The 17,501-nt window shown below is 40.6% G+C and overlaps 1 protein-coding gene across 3 annotated transcripts in view; it reads left to right on the forward strand.

Moving 5' to 3' along the window:
- Positions 1–17,501, forward strand: part of csmd3b (CUB and Sushi multiple domains 3b) — a 333,374-nt gene that overhangs the window by 57,611 nt on the left and 258,262 nt on the right. The window lies entirely within an intron of this gene.

Here is a 17,501-nt window from a genome sequence, read left to right on the forward strand (position 1 = left end):
TAAAATCTACTTTGTTTCAAAACATTAAGCAACACCTCTCAGTATAATGCAGTGCACTGAACATTATCATCTTTGTAAATGTATTGCTGAGCAACTGTATTGGATTGCATTTGATTTTGTAGTAATAATGGCTACTGAGTCTCCAGCATGTAACTCATCCATTGGGATTACGTTGTAGTAAGATCAACTTCATGATCCATGTTGGTTAGCATGAGCACTACCAAAGCAATACACTGGATTTCCCTCAGCTCTGGAAGTTAAACAAAGAAAAGAACAGGCTGCACTGGTTGCCTTTATGTTGACTCTCTTACAATCCTTTAGGATGCCCTTGCTAGCAATAAAGATCCATAAAGCTCACAAAAAGTAGGACGAGCAGCTATACATATTGTGCTTGCCCTATCATAAATCACTGTATACTGGGACACAGTAAACAAAAGGATTGGCCCAAGAGCTCTCTCACATGCCTTGAGCTGTTAATTTTGCACACACTTGCCCTTTATGTCACTAGCCATCAGAAAGCAAAGTTGCATTAAAACAGTAATATGAGCAGAACGTCATTATATGCACATGGTTGAATTAGGTCACTGTTGTGCCCACAATAATTGCAATAATTTGATTACTGTGTGTGTCTAAGTCTGTGTGTCAGGATTGCCAAGTTTGGTTCTGAAGTGTTTCATTGATCCATTCTGGCAGAGAGAGATGAGCTGGATTGCTGCTAATCTGGCAACCCTGGAAATGTCAATTGAGGAATCCGTGTGCGTGTGTGCGTGTGTGCGTGTGTGCGTGTGTGTGTGTGTGTGTGCGTGTGTGCGTGTGTGCGTGTGTGCGTGTGTGCGTGTGTGTGTGTGTGTGTTTGGCAGGCTGGGAAGGGTGTACCTATGGATATGTGTGGTTCAAAGGGCCTCCTCCATCTGTGTGATGAGCTCTGTTAGTGCACGCACCACATAAAAAGACCAGCTGAATTCAGCATGATCAGTTGAGTAGAGCTTTGCCTTTGTGTTCAAGCTGACCAACCATCTTTGACATAACTGATTGAAACTGCAAGGTTGGAAAATTACTTTTTGTTGTCCCCCCCTCCAACTGTTTGACTACTTCTCTCAAATGATTAGTCTCTAAAGATGGGTGTCAAATCAAAGGAAAAAGATTGTTTCACTGTGTTAGGCAGCACTTTAAACCTCATCATATCATACACACACCAAACAAAAAGAAAAAAACCTTGTTCTTGTCGCTGCAAATGACCTGGCAAGAGTTGGTTGAACATTAATTGGAACATGTTTTAATGCCATCTTCTTTATGGCCTGTAATCAGTAAAAAAAAAAAGTCCCATGACTTCATCACATGGAGAAAAATCATGAATCATTGAAGTGGAGCTTCTGCACCACCATGTTTGCCACAGGCTGCCCTTGTGGGGTTAATCAGTTCATGTGTGAACATGAGCCTGGAAAGGTGTGTTCGGCTGATTTTCCCTGGACAAATACAGGTTTTGAACAGAAAACAAACAAACAACGGAGCATTGTTCAGAGCAATGCTGTGCTGCAGAGCTATGCTGTGGAGCGCCGCTCCCATATCACGCCATTGTTTCTTGATTCCTTATAGCGACACTTAACTTCCTGAATACTCCACTCAGTTTCTATCAAAGGTTTATTTTCCCCTTCTTACCCATGCTCAGAGGCCCTCAGTTTGACAGGAAGTGTTCACTGAATATTCATGTATCCTTGCAGTGATTTCTGATGCACTTTTGCTGTTGAGAGTTGACTGGGTGAATCCAAATGGTGTTGCCTTAAGTAGCTATCTCATACAAGAAGAGTTTCAACCTTATGATTCAGTGAACATACATTACAACAAATGGCCGCCTTTTACATTACTTCTCTGAGGCACTGTATAAGGAACTAAAACTGTTACATTGTTACATTTACTGTTACATGTACATGACAGTGCTGTTATAAATGTATTCATGTGCAAGACAAGAACCTCTTTAGGTGACGTGACACTTCGTCACTCCTCTTCTCATCTCTTCTCGTCACTTCTCTTCTCTTCTCATCTCTTCTCTTCACTCCTCTTCTTGTCTCTTCTCTTCACTCCTCTTCTCATCTCTTCTCGTCACTTCTCTTCACTTCACTCCTCTTCTTGTCTCTTCTCTTCACTTCTCTTCACTCCTCTTCTCATCTCTTCTCGTCACTTCTCCACTCCTCTTCTCGTCTCGACACTCCTCTTCTCTTTTCACTTCTCTTTTCTTCACTCCTCTTCTCATCTGTTCTCATCTCTTCTCGTCACTCCTCTTCTCATCTCTTCTCGTCTTGTCACTCCTCTTCTCTTTTCACTTCTCTTCTCTTCACTCCTCTTCTCGTCTCTTCTTTTCTCTTCTCTTCTCCTCTCACCTCTTCTCTTCTCGTCTCGTTTCTTCAATTGAAATTACACAGTAGTACCTATGGAGATGATAACTGAAAGATGGAAATGAAAACAAAAACACATTAATTTGACATAGTAATCATTAAAAAACATTTCTGTTATTCTGGGAATAGCCTGACTGCATTCAGTTTTTTTAAAGCAGCAGGATTGTTATATAACTAACGGTTATTCAACTACTAATTGAGACCCCGTTCTTTCAACCAATGCTTTTCGCTCACAACAGCATAACAAGACAGAAAAGTGTATGTGTGTGTGTGTGTGTGTGTGTGTGTGTGTGTGTGTGTGTGTGTGTGTGTGTGTGTGTGTGTGCGTGAGTTGTTATGGCTATGAAGCATTCCAGACTGACTCTTTCAGCATGCCCTACCTTTGCTTTTCTGTATCTATCTCTTCGATGTATCTTTAATACCTTAATGAGAGAGTGTGTAGTGAAATACACGGTTAGGCCGGAATTGTGTGTTCTTATGCTTGAATTCTTGAATGGGAATATGTGTTTATATCCTTTATTATGTTAATAACAATTTCCTGTAAAAATAAACGTCAGGTCAGTCGACTCACAGTAAGAACCCTGGTCAACATTAGCTGACGTGCGAATCCGCCCATTACTTCCCTGCAGTCAGATTTTCCACATACTTGATTTATGAAGAGGTAAAATTACAGATTTTTAAAATAAGAAAAAGAACAAGGAACATTTGGTGCTTTGATTGCTTTACATGCAGTCCTGTCATTACATCCATTTCCACAGCTGGCCCACTTTACTGTGAATTTTAAATAGCTGCACACACTGTAGGAACCTCTATCATAAATTCCTAATCTGATGTACCAGAGGATATGAGACTGATCTCACCAGACACAATGACTGCTACTCATCGTTTAATCAAATGCTTAAAACGATATATATGTCCGTGTTAACCAGATGAGGGTCTTGTGTGGCCGCATGTGCAAATTCTAATTATTTCATTTAGTTGGCTACACCTTAACCATAGTGGCAGCAGACCAGAAAACAATCTCATCAACAATATTTTAATGGCCAAATGCATTTTCGCTGGAACAGACAAACAGTACGGCTAATAGAAGCACCAGGTCAGACGATGCTCACATGGGTCGTTTCAGTGACGTATAACCTATTCTGTGGTTTAGTTTGAATAACGGATTGAAACATGCAGAAGTTCTGTCATCTGTGTTTCTGGTGGCTGCCATGTGTCTGTTTGAAATGTTTGTCAGGACACCTCAAACAGACGGATAGTTCAGGTCAACAATTTGACCACTGTTCTCAATCACTGAACATGGAAGGGTGCTTAATGTAGGCCTGTATATTGTAGGTAACAATTTACTGAATCGCTGATGTGCTCACTGATGTATTGATCGGCCTGTTGTGAAATATTGTGAATATTGTCGCTCTTTCCCTTCGTCTAAGCCATGTCAGTCAGTATGGCAAGGCACAAACGATATACTATAGTTTGGTGATAATGTAAAAATGAAATGAGAACTGTAATGCGAAAGTAGTAACATTAGAGAGGAACGTTTGCCTCGCTCTCATGTTCGCCTCCTCTGCTCCACCCCTCTGTATACACTGTATCTAGAGACACTTTGAAATTAAATTTGAATCCTGAGAGTGTATTCTGTAATCGCCCTCTTAGTAAGCTCATCCCACAGCGGCTGTATGTATAATACCAGCTGTTGCTATACGGAGGATGGTAAAGAAACAAAATATAAGAAAAAAGTGTGTGTGCGTGTGTGTGTTTGGAGTTTCTGCAAGGATTAAACCTGAGGAAAGAGAACAAAATTACATATCCCATGCCATATTTTTTACACTTGAAATCACTTTGTTTTGTGCGAGTGGAGAAAGTAAAGAAAAGAAAAATGACATGATGGAAAAGCAGAAAGGAAGGCGGAAAAAAGCTGAGTGAGAGAGAGAGGCAGCGAGGGCAGCAGGTGAAACACAACAATAGATGGAGAAAGAGAGTGACAGCAAGAGAAAAACATGTACACTAGAAAGAGCACAGAAGGTGGGGTAAACACAGGGGAAGGTTAGTGGTCCAGTGCAGTAGCTGGGTGGAGTTCAGTCCATGTTTCTACGGTAACAGACTTACGGCAACTTCACTGTAAGAAAGAGGAGTGGAAAAGATGGCTGCGCGTATTCTTGGTGTGTCTTCGTGTGTAGGGCCTCATTAGTCAGATTGGCGATGATGACATTCAGCAGACACAAATCAATGGTAACCCTGTAAGACAGCAGCTGTCTCCCTGTTTCTCTCCGTCTCATTAATCCTTTATGCTGTGTGGTATCTGCCAATCAGTTAGGGTTTTAAAGTATCTGCAATATATGTTATATATACACTATATGTGTATGTGTGTATGCATGTGAGAGGGCTCATCAGATGCATTGAGGATGATGAGCTGATTGGTGAGATCAATAGTAAACATCCCTCTGTAGACATTGCAGTAACTCTCTTCCTTACTCTCTTTCTTTTTCTCTTGCTCTTCTCTTCTTATTTTCAAAACACAATTATCAGCTCTTAATATGCAAATACAGTTTAAATTCTTACAATGACAAACCCGAGTCTCTCAATCGCGCTCCGCGAGTATTAAGAAACACGCACACAAGCTTGTGTTTACCAAAATAGTGCCCTCTGCTTAGCATTCTTCACCTGCTCTCAGTGACCCACTTACTTAGAAAGCAGATTTTTTTTTTTTTTTTTAAATTCATTAGCAAAAATGAGTGCTTGCTTATTCCCATCGCTTCCTGTCCTCCTCTCCCCCTCCTGTATGCCGCTGTGGTTTTGCAGTGCCAGAGGTCCTCTAAGCTGCCATTTAGCCAGCCGCCATTAAAGCCAACATGCTGCAGTTAGAAACATACCCTGCAAATATTATGGGATATCATCGTAATTAAGCATAATTTGGGTATTTTAACCTACAATTTGCTGTGCATAGTGCTAATTTACCCCAAAGGATGATATCCTAATATAGACTGCCATATATCCTAATGTAGTACACCTTTGGATCAATTTAAGTGATTGTAGTCATTACAGACATCATTTATATATAATCATTGACAAAATAAAAATAAAATGCCCTACTTTCCAGGCATAGGTAGCTTGAGTCACAGTTTATCTCTTCAGAGAATCAGATGGCTTCTAAAGGCCTCCTTAAAATGAACTAGTTCATACAAAGCGTTGTCCGACCACGTCTAAAGGCAGAAGTGTTTCTCGCAGGCCTGCTATCACAGAGAGGGATGAAACATAATAATTGTTCAAAGAAGGACAGGCGCACACTCTCTCCTCAAAGGTATTCATTGGGCTGCACTCCTGTAAACATGGGGAATGATGGAACAAGTTCTGTGAAGAATGAAAAAAGAGCCCTCGAGAGAGAGAGAAGTTCCAGATCCTGTTTACTTTCTCACCCACACACCAGGCCAATTGTTGGGTAAAGTGGTTGTTAGATTGACATTTCTGAAAAAGTAACAAAAAAATTGTCAGAGGCACACTGCCCACTTCTGACATTGGAATGTGTGGAGGAGGAGTGTTTCAGAAAATCCGACAATGACTTTGTGTGATGCATACTCATGCTCTTAGGTTTAGACCATCAGCATGCTCGGAATCAGTTGATGTAAGTGATGTGCGCAGACCGTCTGCTTTTTCAACTTCCTTAAGTTGAAAAAGGGAACCCTGCTCTATAACTACTGTTATAATCACTTCTGTAATCGCGTCTGATGTTGACACGCTTCAAGTGATCTAACACAAACACACAGATGGTACACTGTAACTGTGTGCTTGGATGAAAAACTCACAAGATACAAAATAGGTTCCAAAAAATATATCACAAAGTATTTTGTTGTAAAGTATGTCTTGGCTATGCATGTGTTGGTACATCAGTACCATGTTGTATACTCTGTGGTCCACAGTTGCGTATTCACCAGCTGTTGACAGCAGTGTTGTTTGGTGTCACCGACCAGACACTTGATATTCTTGTTTCGGCAACTCAATGTGGTCTAAGAAAAAAAATAAAAATGTGGATTACAGGTAAACATTAGAGCAAAAGGGAAAGGGAAGCAAAACTATATAATATTAATTATTATTGATTTGGTCCAAAGAGGCATGGTGAAGAAGCAGCACTGATGTTAATCAGAGAAGTATTGGTAGTACTAGAAAGTTTTGTTGTGATCATTGTTCAGGCAGGAGTATTTATCTTGGCTGATGTTGTTACACTGCAGTTGTAGGAGAAGAAATGGTAGCAGAAGTCACAGCATTACCCTAATTCACTGAACCACTTGAAGTAATAACAGTCAAAAACAGAGTATAGCCAGGCCATTGGTCAAAGAGTTCAGACCATTAGTGCCATATAGAAACATAATGTCATTAACCATCACTGCTAAGAACGGTTGAAGCAACACTAAAGGAGCAGGTCAACTGAGGATATGTGTTTTGACTTTGAAAGCCTAATCACATTTAAAATGAAAAAGCATTAAGGTGAAATAGCATTAAGATGAAAGTAAGAATGAATGGAGATGATGGTGTGGTATAATTTATAGCACCTTACATTTTCCTAGGAGGGCATAAAAGCCCCTCAGAATTTTAAATGGCTTCAACAGTAAATTTGTGTTTCTCCGGCTCACCAAGAACATGGTATACTAATGGTTTCCATTTTCATTTCAATCCATTTGTGCCCTACAGAAACCCCATATGTCCAGCTTTGAGTCAGATAAAAAGATTGGTCTTGACTGAAATGATGTAAAGTATGTCATTGCTGTAATAGTCTTGATTGACTGTTAAAGAGGAAAAATTCAGCATGGCATTCTGTATTTTACTGATTCATTTTTTATACATTTTGTGTGATAGCTGTTTCAAAGTGTTGCTTTTACTTTACCACTACAAAGGAGAATGATGTAACCATCTTTTGTGCTATTAAACTACAGTAGTGCCCACATACTGCAGCAAGCTGGTTTGAAGTTTTAGAGCAAAGAGATAACTGATTGTGTGTATGCCATCGGGTTACAGAGGTCCATCCTATTTATTTTGTTGAGGAATTAAACACAACTCCCCCACATGTTCCAACAGTAAATCTTGGCATCCCCAGACTCATCTTCCTCCACACTCTCTCTTCCAGCACTGATCAGACTCACCTAAACTACACAACATCTGCCCTGACACCTGAGCTTCAGCTTAACTCGCATCGCACCGCGTAATTTCTATGTCTCCACATAACTCTAGACAACAATAGTCTAATGGGACAGCAGACTTTGTCAACTTGAAATGGACTAGCGAGCAATTCAGAAACAGCATTTTAGCAAACACCTAGAGACTAATGGAAAGCCTGACCCTGCAGGCTAAATCATACTTCATTTTCATACATTTTCCTGCCAGTGTTGAATGAGTGTTGTGTTCTTCAACACTGATTGATACAACGCAACAGTGTTTGAATGACTAAACAGTGAGTTACAGTTTTTAAACAAACAGCTGTACAGCACCATAGCTGTGGTCTGTATAGTAAGTGTCACATGTTAATCACACAAAATTTAAAAAAATTTAGATTGACACAACTGTACAAATGAATGTAATATCTATCAATTATGTACATTTTGCACAGTACATAAAACTCAACATAATTCAAACACAATTACTTTTGGCAAAAACATACTCCAATGCTGAGCCACTATTTTGCCCCCACTTAGCCTCACAGTTCCCAATAAATCTCTAATATTTTACAGCAGTGCAGTCTGATGGTAATTTCTCTTTTAATTTCATGTTTATCCCTGTTCTGGTTGTAAATTCTGCTCTAGTGGGGAGGCACTAAAAGTGTTCTTCTTCAGACACTTTTATTAAACTCTAAATACGTCCCTTTGTGCTCAGAGACAAGTTGGTATAATTAAAATGTCTTCTTGAATATCTCACATTTCAAGTCACTGGAGGATGTGTTGTATAATGAATTTAGCAATAAATAAGTGGTAACAAACCATGTATTAGATTTTCTCAAAATAGGTGAGTAATAATCGTAATTACAGTGTGTTATTCCTCCACTGGGCAATTTTTGAACAATAGTGCAGTGATTGTAAACTGACAAAAGCACAGTATGAATAGTGATCACAGGTTATCTTATTATTATTCAAAAGAGTTGTCATGCAGTCACAGCACATGTTCTGAGAGTTGAAATAGTGGTTTCAACATGACACAGCTAATTATTCAAAATTAGCAAAGCAATCCAGTGTTTCCAGTCACGCACCCACGTTTTGTAGCAGTGATGGTTCTGGCTGCTTTTAGTTTGTCAGGGTTTAATTACTGATTATTTCTCTGCAGCGGTGCATTATCTAAAGAGGCTCTGCCACCTGTAGTGGCTTTATTTAATGTTTGTAGCAGAGTAGCATGTCTCTGTCTGGCGGTATCTTTCTCACAGTCTCACTCCTCTTCACCACGTCCCCTCTTCTTCCTCTCTGATGATTCCCCGAACACAACAAAGATTACCCTGAGTGCTCATCTTTTCTCAGTCAGTCCCATTTGTGTGCTGTTTTCTCAAATCTTGTCTTTGTCTTTTCCTTTAATGTGTGTCCCTCTGTCTCACCCTTTGTCTCCCTGTTGCTCTTGTTCCCTCTTTTTCTCTCTCCTTATCTCTATCCTATCGTCCCCTCCTGCCTCTGACTGACAGTGTTATAAATTGATTTTCAGCCCGGTGTGTTTTCCTCTGTCTCTCTCTAGGCATTTCCCTTATTTAGCCTCAACTACTCCAGGGTATAGTCTAGACCGCAGGCTGACTGTCAGTCAGTGGCAGCGTGGAGCAGTCTAATTCTTGGCTGACAAGCGTTCCTGACAGCAGGAACCAATGGGACGTTTCAAACATGCTTACTCTCTCTTGCTGTCTCTCTCTATTGCATTTTTGCCTTTGCTATCTCTCTTTCTTGCTTTCTCTTTCTCGGTCTGTTCCCGCCACTCCACTCTTCATTCAGTCGCCCTTTTTTGCTTTTGGTTTGTTTACCTTTTTGTCACTCTGTCGCAACTCCTTTCCTCTGCATTTCCTCCGTCTTTCTTTTTCTCTCGCTTCCAAAACACCCTCAAGAAAAATTAGCAGATACAATCATTTTCCAGGGACATGAACAGGTCATTTGAATTAACTAACACCACATTCACGCACACACATGCGCAAATACATACACACATCTCATTTTGCCCCCGGAGCCTGAGCTGCTGTGAGCTGAATAAGGATTGGCTGGATTGTCTGTCTGGAGTGGTTTGATTGGTCAGTTTGCTCCACTGGGAAAGCCATTCTTTAATCATAAATGAGAGGCTGTGAGATTAGACGGAATAGCTCTTTAAGCGAATCTGGTATCACTGAGTTCCCCAGAGAGAGGAAGAGACGGAGAGAGAGGCAGCGGGATGAAAGAGAGACGGACAAACAGAATGAGGGAGACACAGAGAGCGAGGCAGAGAGATGGCAGAGAATTTAAAGTGCTTTTTTTTTCAGAGTTGGACTTGTGTAATATCACTATACTTCTGAGGATACGAGTAATATTTTATATTACACAATGTGTGCACACCCACACAGATATGTGTCATATAGAGCCTTTGCTAGCCCCCCAAGTAGGAACCGGGGACGCCCAGCAACCTTGAGGGGTGTACCACGGGTCCCATTTCAATGAGGAATAGGGTAATTTCACTGTTTCCTCATTTAGCAGTCACCACCATGTGAAAATGGCTATATTCATCATTGAGTTCCCTGTAGAAAATGACAAGCTTAGTAATGGATTTCATCCCCTTAGAATCATCAAGCTTATTTCAGGATGTATAAAGTCTTACTGTAATGCAATGGCAGATTTTTATTCATATATATATTGATTTTGGTTGGGTTTAAATAAGTTTTACACACAGTCTTCAAATATTTGGGGAGGGCTGGAGTCTGTTAGCATGTATTAGCCTTCAGGCCAAGGGCATATAGTGCTGCATCAGAACACGCAGTGGCCCATGGTGTTGGTGTGCAAACGTCCATTTTGAAGTTTTGTCAGATGCAAAGACGCTGCAGAGAAGATTCAAAACCTTGAGATCTTACAATCCTGGAAAATTTTAAAGGCAGCAGATATTTTCTTCTCCATCCTGATGCTTGCAAGGTGGAATTTGCACATTGCTACAGTGCTGCGGTACAAGCTAGCAGGTACCTACACACAAGCAGTATGTATTTGGTTCATTTTTTTTTTTTTTTAACAGACTAACCTGTGGTTTACTGCAGCTCCCCTGCAGCACTACAACATATTGAACTGGATGTGGGGCCTGCAGTTTTTGACCAAGAGAAATTGAAAAAAAGATTAATTGCAGCTTAATGCAGGCTGTAAAATATCGCAAACAGGCCACCAGCTTACATCGCAGGGCTATGTAAGGCACACACTCACGTTCACACCCACTGGCAATTCAGTGCATCCAGTGCACTTTGATTGTTTTTGGAAGGGAAGCCCATGCAAACTCCATACAGAAGAGTTCCAGGGACGCTTGCTGTGTAGAAGCAGTACAAGTGCTTGATGATGTGCTCTTCAAAGTTATAAAACTGCACGTGACTACATTTTTAGATACTTGTGTCTAGAACAAGTCAAAAGTGGACTGTCGTGGAAGTGGTGTGACAATTGCCAGCATAAGCCACTTGTTAAGTTTGTGTTTTTTTGTTTTTTTTTCTGCAGTGTATTATCTAAGACATTCCAGATGAGATATTGCTTTGAGGAAAGAGATCAACCCTATATTGCAGACCCGGGTTCATTAAATCCACTCAATTCAAGAAGCAGATTTTCTTCTTTGTCTTTAAGCTTCTTTTATCCAGGGAAGGTTTTGCTGAGCACGCATGCTCTTTTCCAGTTAAACCCTGTTCCTCATTAGAATCAGTGCATCTATTCGCACCTGGAAGCTACCCAGCCCAACCGCAAATCTTTTACTGTTTGCCAATTAGCATCTCTGTATAAGTCTTTAGAGGGAAATGGCTTGCTTTAAACGAATCCCCACCCAAAATCTTCTTTGAGCATTAAACACACATGCTCTGCATTTATGGATTCCAGTGGTGATCCATAAACAGTATCAAAATGTCCTCTCGAACCACTCCAGCCCATGTACAAAGTGTTTGCAAAAACATCGCTAAACTCTCCACTTATCACTGCTTCTTCTCATGACCAGCCGAGCAGCCGCCGCTTGTTCTTCTTTGTTGGTCAGAACCACTCGGCTCCAGCTTCCTTATGTGTGAGCCGATTTGGTTCAAAACATATAATCAACGACATTGAATAAGTACAGAGGCCTAAATGCTGTGTTATTTATTGTTTTTCTTTTCAGTTTAGAGCATGTGGTGAATGGCAGTAGAATCGGTGCATACATAGAAAGGGTTAACTAGCAAGGTCAGAGTTGTGGAGGAGGTTTTTTATGTGTCAGAAATCAGGAGAGAGGTCGAACTAAGGAAAACAGTAGAATGAATGAAAGGTTTAGGTGGTCAGGGTGTTCATTAAGCTTTGTACGTGTGTGTGTGTGTGTGTGTGTGTGTGTGTGTGTGTGTGTGTGTGTGTGTGCGTGTGGGCTTGTTAAACTATATTATGCTAGTTATACTGTATGTTTGAGATCTGAAAACCAGGAGCCCACTATACTTGTTGGGTCCGTCCAGCTTTGTAGGGACCACAGTGCAGAACCCCACAAGTTAAGATGGTTGTTTGAGGGTTAAGACTGTGTTTAAAGGGTTAGGATTAGAATTAGGTTTAAGTTAGGGTTAGGCCTGCAGTTTGGATGGTTAAGGTCAGAGTAAGGGGCGAAGGAATTCATTATGTCAATGATGGGTCCCCAGAAATATAGATGTACAAGGTTGTGTGTGTGTGTGTGTGTGTGTGTGTGTGTGTAGAGGGGCTGTCAGTTTCGGTCTGGTAGTCAGCATAATTAGTCTCTTTTTTACCCCTGTCTCCTCGCTGTTTCTCTCTCTCTCTCTTTCTGTCTCCCCTCTCCCTCTCCCTCTCTCATATCGCTTTCTGTATTTCTCTCTCTGTCTCTCTCTTTCTCTCTTTTCTTCCCTTCCTCCCACACTTGACTCCATCCCTCTGAGTGATGAGTTTTAAATCATCCATTCATTCTTCGTGGAATGATGAACAAGGGGAAATCTGTCCTTTTCTCCGTGTTTATTCTGCTTTCCATCTCTGTCCCTGTTTCACTCTGTATTCACCCCACTCTGTATCGCAGCTATTCAATTTAATGAAGTTACTTCATTTGTACTAAGACACCACGCAGTCCGTTAAGTTCAGATACAATTGTGATGGACTCACAACTCATAACATGTTTTTCTTGCGTGGACTGTAGGCTACGAATTGTGGGATTCATTTCTAAAAGCGTAACAGGGTTTTAAGCTGTTGCACAACTGCATACTGCAGCACGCCAGAATATGAGATTAAAAACTTACATCCTAATAAAGCAACACAACTACAGGCATGTCTGTAAAAAATTTAAATTTAATAAAAATTAATAATTTAAATCATTTAAAGATTGATTTCAGAAGATGGAAAATAGGAGAACTTTTTTTTAAATTTTTTAATTTTTTTACAATCTAATAGTTACAGAGTACGTATGCAGGGCAGCAGGTACAGTTGTAGCAGTAGCAGCCTTCACTGTGTGTACGTTACTGCTCACACCCTGTCCCCCAGTGTTTTCTGAGTTTGACCGACTTAATATAAAAACATTCACAGGAAAACACCCAAGGCTGCAAACGACATGGTTGGTGGTTCAGTTTCAAAAAGCAGTAATAGGAAGGACTTTTTGTTGTTCAGAATATGATGTTACTTTTCACCACATCCCCACGGTAGTTACCATTCCCACACTGGGATTGTTAAAGCTGCCTGTTTCGTTTAGGAGCTGTTCAGAAATTCCTAACTAGTCTAACTGTAGGTGCATTACCAGAACTCACCCCTGGGAGTTCAGTAAACACCTCACTTAGTGCATCATCATGCAAAATGATCCACTATATATTATGCTTAATTTGCAGTCTGTCTACTGTAACGTGACAAAATAAGACCTTAGTGTGTGTTTCTGTTTTTTTTCTGGCAGAGCAGTTCATGTCTTCTCCAGTAATAAGGCTCTAGTGTGAGCTTTATCCAGAATCTTGTCCCTTCTGCACGAGGCACTGCTGCATGACCACGGACTGGGTTACAAAATCTCGATTTCAGTCACATATGCATCAATCAGTCTGTGTTTGGCTGCAGGAAATCCTGGCATGCACTGAATAATAGCTGTCTTCCAATCCATGGTTTTTCTACAGATTTTTTGTTAATTCTTAGAAAAAAAAAATTAAACCCTAGAAATCTTTAATACTTGCCATCAATATTCACATACTGCAGATATAAAAAAAAAAAATCCAATAGCTTCTCTTGAGAAACAGAAAAAAATTACAGTATATCATCAATATACCATTTGAGGCAAATTGCAACTGTACAGTTGGGTTCATGCACTCACAGCAGTGCCTTCTTCCTGCTTTGTAAAGTGCACCCTTAAGGTGTGCATTCAATCAGTTTGATAGTCAGATCACTTGAGGCATTAAAGCAACTGCCTTCAACTTTAGATAATATCTCAAAGCCTCTATGCCTTCATCATGAACAATGTTATATAAAGATTCCCTATCCATAGTAGCCATAATCCATGAACCACTATTTGATATATCAGTGATTTTATTCAAAACTTGGCCATTATCTATTCCATCACATAGTTCATTAAAAATGAAATACCTTGGATAGATGTTCTGATCTGCCTTTTTCTTTAAATGTGTGAATATTTGGTGTCCTCAGGTGAACCTCTGCTAAATCCTCATAAACTTTGATCATAATATTGAATTCCCGTTGGGAACCAAGTGGATGTTCCCTTTCATGATCTGGGCCAAGATGGGAGTGACAGTTCAATAGGTTGTTTTCTTCCAGTGCTGTGCTTTTTTCTTCAGAGTATTGTAGAAAGAAAAAGCAGGCACGGCTACCAGCGGCATGTCTAGCCCTTTGTTTTCTTGTAGGCAAATTGAAACACAAACATCTTATGTTATGAATCTGTATTTCAGTCCTAGTGTATTCCATATGTTACTTCTGTAGGTTTGTGTGTGTATGTTCATATATGTGTGCCATCTTTGCTGTGTGTCTCTAATGGCTCTGCCTGTCCCTCCCGGTTCCTCAACATCTCAGCTGTGATTGGTTGTGAAGGGACAGAGATACCAGCCCCTTAATTGCAGCTCAGACTGCCATTGGTCATTATATCCGTCACTGTGATGGTCCTGGAATTGTCTGTGTAAATGAGGGCTGGACAAACACACAGACACACGCACACACACACACACACACACATATATGTAGGGACACACACAGTTTTTGGTTGGAGTTCTGTCTTGGATAATTGGTTGAAAAAGCATCCAGCGGGATCACCCTGCTGTCCCTGTGGCCCTGGCTGCCATGGAAAATAACAAGGCCCATAAACATGAAAGGCAGGGGGATGATCTTCCTGATTTGAGCTTTGCACTCAGAGGAGATCAATTAAAGCAGAGGAGTTCAAGGACTTTAAACATACAGTAAGAGCAATTTTCAATTAAACACTTTAATTTAAACTTCAAATAATGCACCAAAGGCTGCCGCAGCATCAAACACTATTGTAGAGCTTTTTAATTCCCAGTGATATAAAAATGAGGAGCTGAATTACATACTGATTATGTATTACAAAAAAAATAAAAACAGGCAAAAAACACACAGCTACACTGGATAAGAGAATACAACGTACATCAAGAAGACATAGGATCAAGCCCAATATGACAGCAACGTTTCTTCTCTGCTGTAGTGTCCTTGAGCAGGATGATGCTAAATCCCCATCAGCTCTCAGTGTTCCTGCTCTGTAAGCTGACTCTGCAGTCTGACTCCCCTGTGGAGTGGAAGTAGTGAAGAGTTTCTCCATTGGGGATCGATAAGAGCATCGCAAAAAATGCTTTGGACTGAGTTCACTCCTGGACACTCCAAGGTTTTCATCTAACACCTGTGGTGTGTTTGATATAAAAGGATCATTAAGATCAAAGGGAGAAGATAATGATCCTGATGTGAACTGTAAAGTCCAAGGAGATCAATTACATTTACATTTTACAATTTAGGCATTTAGGAGGCACTGAAACCCGGTGAGATTTGGAATAAGTACAGCAGCAAAATTAGGTTCCCTTTTAATTTATCAGTACAAGCAGCCTGTAAAAGCAAGTGTTATCCACATTAACAGTCCCTTCAAAAATACTCCATCACCTCATTGTTATAATATGTTCAATTGCTGTTTTTGATTTGTGTTTATCCTGGAATACAATAAACTTACGGTACTTATTGTGAACAGCTTATCCACCATTTAAATTTGTATGCAGGGGACAGTATTGTGTGCTGCATAGCTACAACACTTGCTTTGTAACCACTTTACTCACTGGTTAATCTAAACTGACTGACTATAAGCAAACTTAAAAAAAAATGAATGATCATTTTTAACACAATCTCAAATTTTGCTGAATAGATGATCATGGGTTTTTTTATGGCTGAGAATGGACCTGATGTAGAGAATAATTGATATCACTCATTAGTGCTTAGAGATCCAGCACTGTCGCATACACTCGGCATCGGCAGCAGTGGAGGTGTCGAAACGCATGCTGGGCTGCTGCTGTCTTGTGCAGAGAGAAAAGTCAACATCACACCTGTGGCAGTTAATTTAGTTGTTAGTTTTGCATCTGGTCCTCTCCTCCTACTCTCTCTCCTCGTCTCCTCCTCCACAGCCTGCCCCCGCATGCTCAGAACCATAATCAAAAGCCTACAGTAGCTCATTAAGATCTATTAGTAGGCTATTTACCGTCCCCTTCCCTAAAGAAATCATTAGCTGTCTTTGATGCCGCACGGCATTGTGTGCAAGAATTTGCATTTACGTCATCTGTTGTTTTCATCTGAATAGAAACAACAAGCGTAGATGTATATCTAAAAAAAAAAACAATTGGTTATGTCCTTCAGTTCTAATTTGCTGATTCATGTTCAAAGGCTTTGTTAAAGCTGACGGCTACAGACATATTGTTGTCGGGTATTTTGACATGTCAGTTATTGATTTGCAAAAACAAAGATATAGGCAGCTTTTGATCTTGTAGAGGCACAGAGGGAGGATCCAGGAAAATGCTGGTCTCTTATTGATTTCACCTATTAGGTCCAGTGGAAGGGTAGCTCAGTGGCAGCGGGGTTTCCAGTCAGTCAGAGGACTTGGGTTCAAGCACCCCATGCTGAATGTGAATACCAGCTCCCAGGGTGCTGATCTGAAACAGACCCTGCCCTGTGCACTCGATAAGGGGGAGGACAGTGAAAAGATTATGTTCCTACTGTAGCAGCACGCTACATATACTCTATATACGCTATATATTCCATCACTATGTAATTGCACATCAGCATCAGAGATTTATTGGATCAAAGCTGTCACAGTTTTCAGAGAAGGGACCCAAGAGCAGGACTCAGGAGGCAGATGTAAAAGTACTTAGAAAACAACAAGGATACAACAATCCAAGCAAGTAAACAAAGTACAAAGGGTCAGGCTGAGGGAAAATCCAAAAACAAACACAGGCGAGGTCCGAAAACACGATCAGGATCAGACAGTCAGGCAAAGAGCAGAGTGCTGGAAAGCTAAGGCACAAGGACAACCTGGCACGGAGCAAGTGGACGAGAAAAGGGAACAGGTGAACGGGTGAGAGGGGAGGAGGAGGTTAGTGTCTGAAGAAATGACAGCAGAATTAGAAACAAGTGGACCAAACGAATGAAAAGATGAATGCGCAGACTGAAACTCAAAACCATGACAAAAGCTGCCCTACTTAGAATCACTTTTGCTGACTTGTGGCCTATTCCTACATTGATATAAAAAGCAGTAATATGCTTCAGTGTCAGTCTGGCTTTGAATAATCGACCAACAATATTGGACTCGGCCACCAGGTCAGAGTATAAGGAGTACTTGTAGAACCATGTAGTGCTGTTGAGTTCAGGGGGATACAGAGCAGTAGTGTGTGTCGCTGTGCGTGTGTGTGTGATTCTTTATATGAACATACTCTTCAGTTGCTACTCAGTCAGCCCTCACACGCTGTTATAACACACTAAT

Source organism: Seriola aureovittata, chromosome 16 (genome assembly GCF_021018895.1).
Source record: "Seriola aureovittata isolate HTS-2021-v1 ecotype China chromosome 16, ASM2101889v1, whole genome shotgun sequence".
NCBI classification, from domain to species: domain Eukaryota; kingdom Metazoa; phylum Chordata; class Actinopteri; order Carangiformes; family Carangidae; genus Seriola; species Seriola aureovittata.